The sequence below is a fragment of the Rhinoderma darwinii genome, chromosome 2 (assembly GCF_050947455.1).
Source record: "Rhinoderma darwinii isolate aRhiDar2 chromosome 2, aRhiDar2.hap1, whole genome shotgun sequence".
Lineage (NCBI taxonomy): Eukaryota > Metazoa > Chordata > Amphibia > Anura > Rhinodermatidae > Rhinoderma > Rhinoderma darwinii.
In genome coordinates this window covers 482,543,769-482,552,768 of record NC_134688.1, presented here as the reverse complement: position 1 = coordinate 482,552,768, position 9,000 = coordinate 482,543,769, and positions in this window count along the sequence as shown.

The following is a 9,000-nucleotide window of genomic DNA, read 5'->3' as shown; positions in this document are numbered from 1 at the left end:
ACTCCTGATTTTCAGCCGCTTTTTAAGCAAACTTGCGTTTTTCCACGGCCGTTCTATGGAGTCAATGAAAAACGGCTCCAAAAACGGCTCAAGAAGTGACATGCACTTTTTCGCTGGCGTTTTGTTACGCGGCCGCATAAAAAGCGGCCCGTCGGAACAGAACGCCGATTTTCTCATTGAAACCAATGGGCAGATGTTTGGAGACGTTCTGCTGCCGATTTTTCGGCCCAAAAATGAGCTGTGTGAACATACCCAGCAGCAGCCAGGAATCATCATGCAGAACAGATCCCCCCCCCCCCCAGGTAATGGTCAAACTGCCGGACAGGTCCCCTCAGATAAGGGCATGTTTACATGAGGGTCCCCTCAGATAAGGGCATGTTTACATGAGGGTCCCCTCAGATAAGGGCATGTTTACATGAGGGTCCCCTCAGATAAGGGCATGTTTACATGAGGGTCCCCTCAGATAAGGGCATGTTTACATGAGGGTCCCCTCAGAAAAGGGCATGTTTACATGAGGGTCCCCTCAGATAAGGGCATGTTTACATGAGGGTCCCCTCAGATAAGGGCATGTTTACATGAGGGTCCCCTCAGATAAGGGCATGTTTACATGAGGGTCCCCTCAGATAAGGGCATGTTTACATGAGGGTCCCCTCAGATAAGGGCATGTTTACATGAGGGTCCCCTCAGATAAGGGCATGTTTACATGAGGGTCCCCTCAGATAAGGGCATGTTTACATGAGGGACCTCTCAGATAAGGGCATGTTTACATGAGGGACCCCTCAGATAAGGGCATGTTTACATGAGGGTCCCCTCAGATAAGGGCATGTTTACATGAGGGTCCCCTCAGATAAGGGCATGTTTACATGAGGGACCTCTCAGATAAGGGCATGTTTACATGAGGGACCCCTCAGAAAAGGGCATGTTTACATGAGGGTCCCCTCAGATAAGGGCATGTTTACATGAGGGTCCCCTCAGATAAGGGCATGTTTACATGAGGGTCCCCTCAGATAAGGGCATGTTTACATGAGGGTCCCCTCAGATAAGGGCATGTTTACATGAGGGTCCCCTCAGATAAGGGCATGTTTACATGAGGGTCCCCTCAGATAAGGGCATGTTTACATGAGGGACCTCTCAGATAAGGGCATGTTTACATGAGGGACCCCTCAGATAAGGGCATGTTTACATGAGGGTCCCCTCAGATAAGGGCATGTTTACATGAGGGTCCCCACAGATAAGGGCATGTTTACATGAGGGTCCCCTCAGATAAGGGCATGTTTACATGAGGGTCCCCTCAGATAAGGGCATGTTTACATGAGGGTCCCCTCAGATAAGGGCATGTTTACATGAGGGTCCCCTCAGATAAGGGCATGTTTACATGAGGGTCCCCTCAGATAAGGGCATGTTTACATGAGGGTCCCCTCAGATAAGGGCATGTTTACATGAGGGTCCCCTCAGATAAGGGCATGTTTACATGAAGGTCCCCTCAGATAAGGGCATGTTTACATGAAGGTCCCCTCAGATAAGGGCATGTTTACATGAAGGTCCCCTCAGATAAGGGCATGTTTACATGAAGGTCCCCTCAGATAAGGGCATGTTTACATGAGGGTCCCCTCAGATAAGGGCATGTTTACATGAGGGTCCCCTCAGATAAGGGCATGTTTACATGAGGGTCCCCTCAGATAAGGGCATGTTTACATGAAGGTCCCCTCAGATAAGGGCATGTTTACATGAAGGTCCCCTCAGATAAGGGCATGTTTACATGAAGGTCCCCTCAGATAAGGGCATGTTTACATGAAGGTCCCCTCAGATAAGGGCATGTTTACATGAGGGTCCCCTCAGATAAGGGCATGTTTACATGAGGGTCCCCTCAGATAAGGGCATGTTTACATGAAGGTCCCCTCAGATAAGGGCATGTTTACATGAAGGTCCCCTCAGATAAGGGCATGTTTATACGAGGGTCCCCTCAGATAAGGGCATGTTTACATGAGGGTCCCCTCAGATAAGGGCATGTTTACATGAGGGTCCCCTCAGATAAGGGCATGTTTACATGAGGGTCCCCTCAGATAAGGGCATGTTTACATGAGGGGTCTTTTGTAGCTGATCTTAAAGAAAACCAAAATTCAACAAAAAAAAAACTACTCATGTAAACATAACCTAATGATCACGCTGCCGCACAGGTCGCCAGAGCAACAAAGGGTCGGCCATATTGAAATCCAACATGCCGATCCTTGTTTCCCCCAACATTGAGGCGAGTTGGCGGACCCCCACACACATAAGATATCCCCGGCTGGGCGTCTTTATTCCTGACTGCCTCCTATGGTAGAGGTTGGGATAAGTTATGGATGATTTTGCGGCTGGCACACGTGGATGTTGTGGATTCACCTCTGGTGTTTGCCGGGTGCGGATTGATGTAGGATGATTTCTAGCGCAGTTCATCTTTAGGCCGGGTTCACACTGTGCAGGGCGCTGCAGGTTTTTCCACATGGTGGGATCATATTGCTTTCCTTGCGCAGCTTTCATGATATGACCGCACCGTGTGAATACAACCAAAGAGAAGAAAAGAAGGACGGCTCAGGCCACGCTCATGGGGCAGATATTTGGCATCCAGATGTGACGGGGCATGAAAAAAATCTTCACACGTTGTTGAAATCAATCTGCTGTGGATTTACACAGGATTTCTCCCACTGATATTATTATTTATCATAGGAAAAGGGAGAAGTCCACTCCAAAATCCGCATCAGCGTGTGCACGGGGCCTTACAGGACCGCACAACACACGTTCATAATGTACCCGGCCTCAATGTGACGCAGATATACAGGGGGAGGCGGGCAGATATACAGGGGGGGGCAGATATACAGGGGGAGGCGGGCAGATATACAGGGGGGGGGGCAGATATACAGGGGGAGGCGGGCAGATATACAGGGGGGAGGCGGGCAGATATACAGGGGGGGGGCAGATATACAGGAGGCGGGCAGATATACAGGGGGGGGCAGATATACAGGGGAGGGAGGCGGGCAGATATACAGGGGGGGGCAGATATACAGGGGGGGAGGCGGGCATATATATACAGGGGGGGGCAGATATACAGGGGAGGGAGGCGGGCAGATATACAGGGGGGGAGGTGGGCAGATATACAGGGGGGGGGCAGATATACAGGGGGGGGGGCAGATATACAGGGGGGGGGCAGATATACAGGGGGGGGGCAGATATACAGGAGGCGGGCATATATACAGGGGGGGGCAGATATACAGGGGGGGGGAGGCGGGCAGATATACAGGGGGGGGGAGGCGGGCAGATATACAGGGGGGGCAGATATACAGGGGGGGAGGCGGGCAGATATACAGGGGGGGCAGATATACAGAGGGGGCAGATATACAGGGGGGGGCAGATATACAGGAGGCGGGCAGATATACAGGGTGGGGCAGATATACAGGGGGGGGGAGGCGGGCAGATATACAGGAGGCGGGCATATATACAGGGGGGGCAGATATACAGGGGGGGGAGGCGGGCAGATATACAGGGGGGGGCAGATATACAGGGGGGGGCAGATATACAGGAGGCAGTCAGATATACAGGGGGGGGCTGATATACAGGAGTGGGGAGGCGGGCAGATATACATGGGGGGGGCAGATATACAGGGGGAGGCGGGCAGATATACAGGGGGGGGGCAGATATACAGGAGGCGGGCAGATATACAGGGGGGGGCAGATAGATATACAGGGGGGGCAGATATACAGGGGGGAGGCGGGCAGATATACAGGGGGGGCAGATATACAGGAGGGGAGGGGGACATACAATGGGCGGTGATGTGGACTCAGCTCCGGGGCAGCACTTTCCTAACGAGCTGGAATACAATTAAGAGCTCGTCCTGTTAAAGGTTAATTCACTTATTGAGATGAGAGCAGAGCATGTAGAGGAGGGGAGCGTTACAGTGTGTGGCCTGTCCGTGCAGAGTATCTCAACCTGCTCCCCATACACTACACGGTCTCCTACCTGCAGAGCATCCAATCCTCAGCAGCGACAACACTATGGTAACGCTGTGTCCCCCACAACACTAAGAGGGGCCCCTTCACTACTGCTAAGCTCAGCTATATAGCACCTCTGCAGTGTATTGCTCCCCGTGTTCCTCTCCTCCCTGCAGTGTATTGCGCCCCGTGTTCCTCTCCTCCCTGCAGTGTATTGCTCCCCGTGTTCCTCTCCTCCCTGCAGTGTATTGCGCCCCGTGTTCCTCCTCTCTGCAGAGTATTGCTCCCCGTGTTCCTCTCCTCTCTGCAGTGTATTGCGCCCCGTGTTCCTCTCCTCCCTGCAGTGTATTGCTCCCCGTGTTCCCCTCCTCCCTGCAGTGTATTGCGCCCCGTGTTCCCCTCCTCCCTGCAGTGTATTGCGCCCCGTGTTCCTCTCCTCCCTGCAGTGTATTGCGCCCCGTGTTCCTCTCCTCCCTGCAGTGTATTGCTCCCCGCGTTCCCCTCCTCCCTGCGGTGTATTGCGCCCCGTGTTCCCCTCCTCCCTGCAGTGTATTGCGCCCCGTGTTCCCCTCCTCCCTGCAGTGTATTGCGCCCCGTGTTCCTCTCCTCCCTGCAGTGTATTGCTCCCCGCGTTCCCCTCCTCCCTGCAGTGTATTGCGCCCCGTGTTCCCCTCCTCACTGCAGTGTATTGCGCCCCGTGTTCCCCTCCTCCCTGCAGTGTATTGCGCCCCGTGTTCCTCTCCTCCCTGCAGTGTATTGTGCCCCGTGTTCCCCCTCCTCCCTGCAGTGTATTGCGCCCCGTGTTCCTCTCCTCCCTGCAGTGTATTGCGCCCCGTGTTCCCCCTCCTCCCTGCAGTGTATTGCGCCCCGTGTTCCCCTCCTCCCTGCAGTGTATTGCGCCCCGTGTTCCCCCTCCTCCCTGCAGTGTATTGCGCCCCGTGTTCCTCTCCTCTCTGCAGTGTATTGCGCCCCGTGTTCCTCTCCTCCCTGCAGTGTATTGCGCCCCGTGTTCCTCTCCTCCCTGCAGTGTATTGCACCCCGTGTTCCCCCTCCTCCCTGCAGTGTATTGCGCCCCGTGTTCCCCCTCCTCCCTGCAGTGTATTGCGCCCCGTGTTCCCCCTCCTCCCTGCAGTGTATTAACATTATTCTACCTCATGTCGTGTATATCCTGTAGTGTAATAACATTATTCTACCTCATGTCGTGTATATTCTGTCGTGTAATAACATTATTCTACCTCATGTCGTGTAATAACATTATTCTACCTCATGTCGTGTATATCCTGTCGTGTAATAACATTATTCTACCTCATGTCGTGTATATTCTGTCATGTAATAACATTATTCTACCTCATGTCGTGTATATTCTGTCGTGTAATAACATTATTCTACCTCATGTCGTGTATATTCTGTCGTGTAATAACATTATTCTACCTCCTGTCGTGTATATTCTGTCGTGTAATAACATTATTCTACCTCATGTCGTGTATATTCTGTCATGTAATAACATTATTCTACCTCATGTCGTGTATATTCTGTCATGTAATAACATTATTCTACCTCATGTCGTGTATATCCTGTCGTGTAATAACATTATTCTACCTCATGTCGTGTATATTCTGTCATGTAATAACATTATTCTACCTCATGTCATGTATATCCTGTCGTGTAATAACATTATTCTACCTCATGTCGTGTATATCCTGTCGTGTAATAACATTATTCTACCTCATGTCGTGTATATTCTGTCATGTAATAACATTATTCTACCTCCTGTCGTGTATATCCTGTCGTGTAATAACATTATTCTACCTCATGTCGTGTATATTCTGTCATGTAATAACATTATTCTACCTCATGTCATGTATATCCTGTCGTGTAATAACATTATTCTACCTCATGTCGTGTATATCCTGTAGTGTAATAACATTATTCTACCTCATGTCGTGTATATCCTGTCGTGTAATAACATTATTCTACCTCATGTCGTGTATATTCTGTCGTGTAATAATATTATTCTACCTCATGTCGTGTATATCCTGTAGTGTAATAACATTATTCTACCTCATGTCGTGTATATTCTGTCATGTAATAACATTATTCTACCTCATGTCGTGTAATAACATTATTCTACCTCATGTCGTGTATATCCTGTCGTGTAATAACATTATTCTACCTCATGTCGTGTATATTCTGTCGTGTAATAACATTCTACCTCATGTCGTGTATATTCTGTCGTGTAATAACATTATTCTACCTCATGTCGTGTATATTCTGTCGTGTAATAACATTATTCTACCTCATGTCGTGTATATTCTGTCATGTAATAACATTATTCTACCTCATGTCGTGTATATTCTGTCGTGTAATAACATTATTCTACCTCATGTCGTGTATATTCTGTCATGTAATAACATTATTCTGCCTCATGTCGTGTATATCCTGTCGTGTAATAACATTATTCTACCTCATGTCGTGTATATCCTGTAGTGTAATAACATTATTCTACCTCATGTCGTGTATATCCTGTCGTGTAATAACATTATTCTACCTCATGTCGTGTATATTCTGTCGTGTAATAATATTATTCTACCTCATGTCGTGTATATCCTGTAGTGTAATAACATTATTCTACCTCATGTCGTGTATATTCTGTCATGTAATAACATTATTCTACCTCATGTCGTGTAATAACATTATTCTACCTCATGTCGTGTATATTGTCGTGTAATAACATTTTTACCTCATGTCGTGTATATCCTGTCATGTAATAACATTATTCTACCTCATGTCGTGTATATCCTGTCATGTAATAACATTATTCTGCCTCATGTCGTGTATATCCTGTCGTGTAATAACATTATTCTACCTCATGTCGTGTAATAACATTATTCTACCTCATGTCGTGTATATTCTGTCATGTAATAACATTATTCTACCTCATGTCGTTTAATAACATTATTCTACCTCATGTCGTGTAATAACATTATTCTACCTCATGTCGTGTATATTCTGTCATGTAATAACATTATTCTACCTCATGTCGTGTATATCCTGTCATGTAATAACATTATTCTACCTCATGTCGTGTATATCCTGTCATGTAATAACATTATTCTACCTCATGTCGTGTAATAACATTATTCTACCTCATGTCGTGTATATTGTCGTGTAATAACATTTTTACCTCATGTCGTGTATATCCTGTCATGTAATAACATTATTCTACCTCATGTCGTGTATATTCTGTCATGTAATAACATTATTCTACCTCATGTCGTGTAATAACATTATTCTACCTCATGTCGTGTATATTCTGTCATGTAATAACATTATTCTACCTCATGTCATGTAATAACATTATTCTACCTCATGTCGTGTATATCCTGTCATGTAATAACATTATTCTACCTCATGTCGTGTAATAACATTATTCTACCTCATGTCGTGTATATTGTCGTGTAATAACATTTTTACCTCATGTCGTGTATATCCTGTCATGTAATAACATTATTCTACCTCATGTCGTGTATATTCTGTCATGTAATAACATTATTCTACCTCATGTCGTGTATATCCTGTCATGTAATAACATTATTCTGCCTCATGTCGTGTATATTCTGTCGTGTAATAACATTATTCTACCTTATGTCGTGTATATTCTGTCATGTAATAACATTATTCTACCTCATGTCATGTATATCCTGTCATGTAATAACATTATTCTGCCTCATGTCGTGTATATTCTGTCATGTAATAACATTATTCTACCTCATGTCGTGTAATAACATTATTCTACCTCATGTCGTGTATATTCTGTCATGTAATAACATTATTCTACCTCATGTCGTGTATATCCTGTAGTGTAATAACATTATTCTACCTCATGTCGTGTATATTCTGTCATGTAATAACATTATTCTACCTCATGTCGTGTATATCCTGTCGTGTAATAACATTATTCTACCTCATGTCGTGTATATCCTGTAGTGTAATAACATTATTCTACCTCATGTCGTGTAATAACATTATTCTACCGCATGTCGTGTATATTCTGTTGTGTATATTCTGTCGTGTAATAACATTATTCTACCTCATGTCGTGTAATAACATTATTCTACCTCATGTCGTGTAATAACATTATTCTACCTCATGTCGTGTATATCCTGTCGTGTAATAACATTATTCTACCTCATGTCGTGTATATCCTGTCGTGTAATAACATTATTCTACCTCATGTCGTGTATATCCTGTCGTGTAATAACATTATTCTACCTCATGTCGTGTATATCCTGTCGTGTAATAACATTATTCTACCTCATGTCGTGTATATCCTGTAGTGTAATAACATTATTCTACCTCATGTCGTGTAATAACATTATTCTACCTCATGTCGTGTAATAACATTATTCTACCTCATGTCGTGTATATCCTGTCGTGTAATAACATTATTCTACCTCATGTCGTGTAATAACATTATTCTACCTCATGTCGTGTAATAACATTATTCTACCTCATGTCGTGTATATCCTGTCGTGTAATAACATTATTCTACCTCATGTCGTGTATATCCTGTCGTGTAATAACATTATTCTACCTCATGTCGTGTATATCCTGTCGTGTAATAACATTATTCTACCTCATGTCGTGTATATCCTGTCGTGTAATAACATTATTCTACCTCATGTCGTGTAATAACATTATTCTACCTCATGTCGTGTATATCCTGTCGTGTAATAACATTATTCTACCTCATGTCGTGTATATCCTGTCGTGTAATAACATTATTCTACCTCATGTCGTGTAATAACATTATTCTACCGCATGTCGTGTATATCCTGTCGTGTAATAACATTATTCTACCTCATGTCGTGTAATAACATTATTCTACCGCATGTCGTGTATATCCTGTAGTGTAATAACATTATTCTACCTCATGTCGTGTAATAACATTATTCTACCTCATGTCGTGTATATCCTGTCGTGTAATAACATTATTCTACCTCATGTCGTGTATATCCTGTCGTGTAATAACATT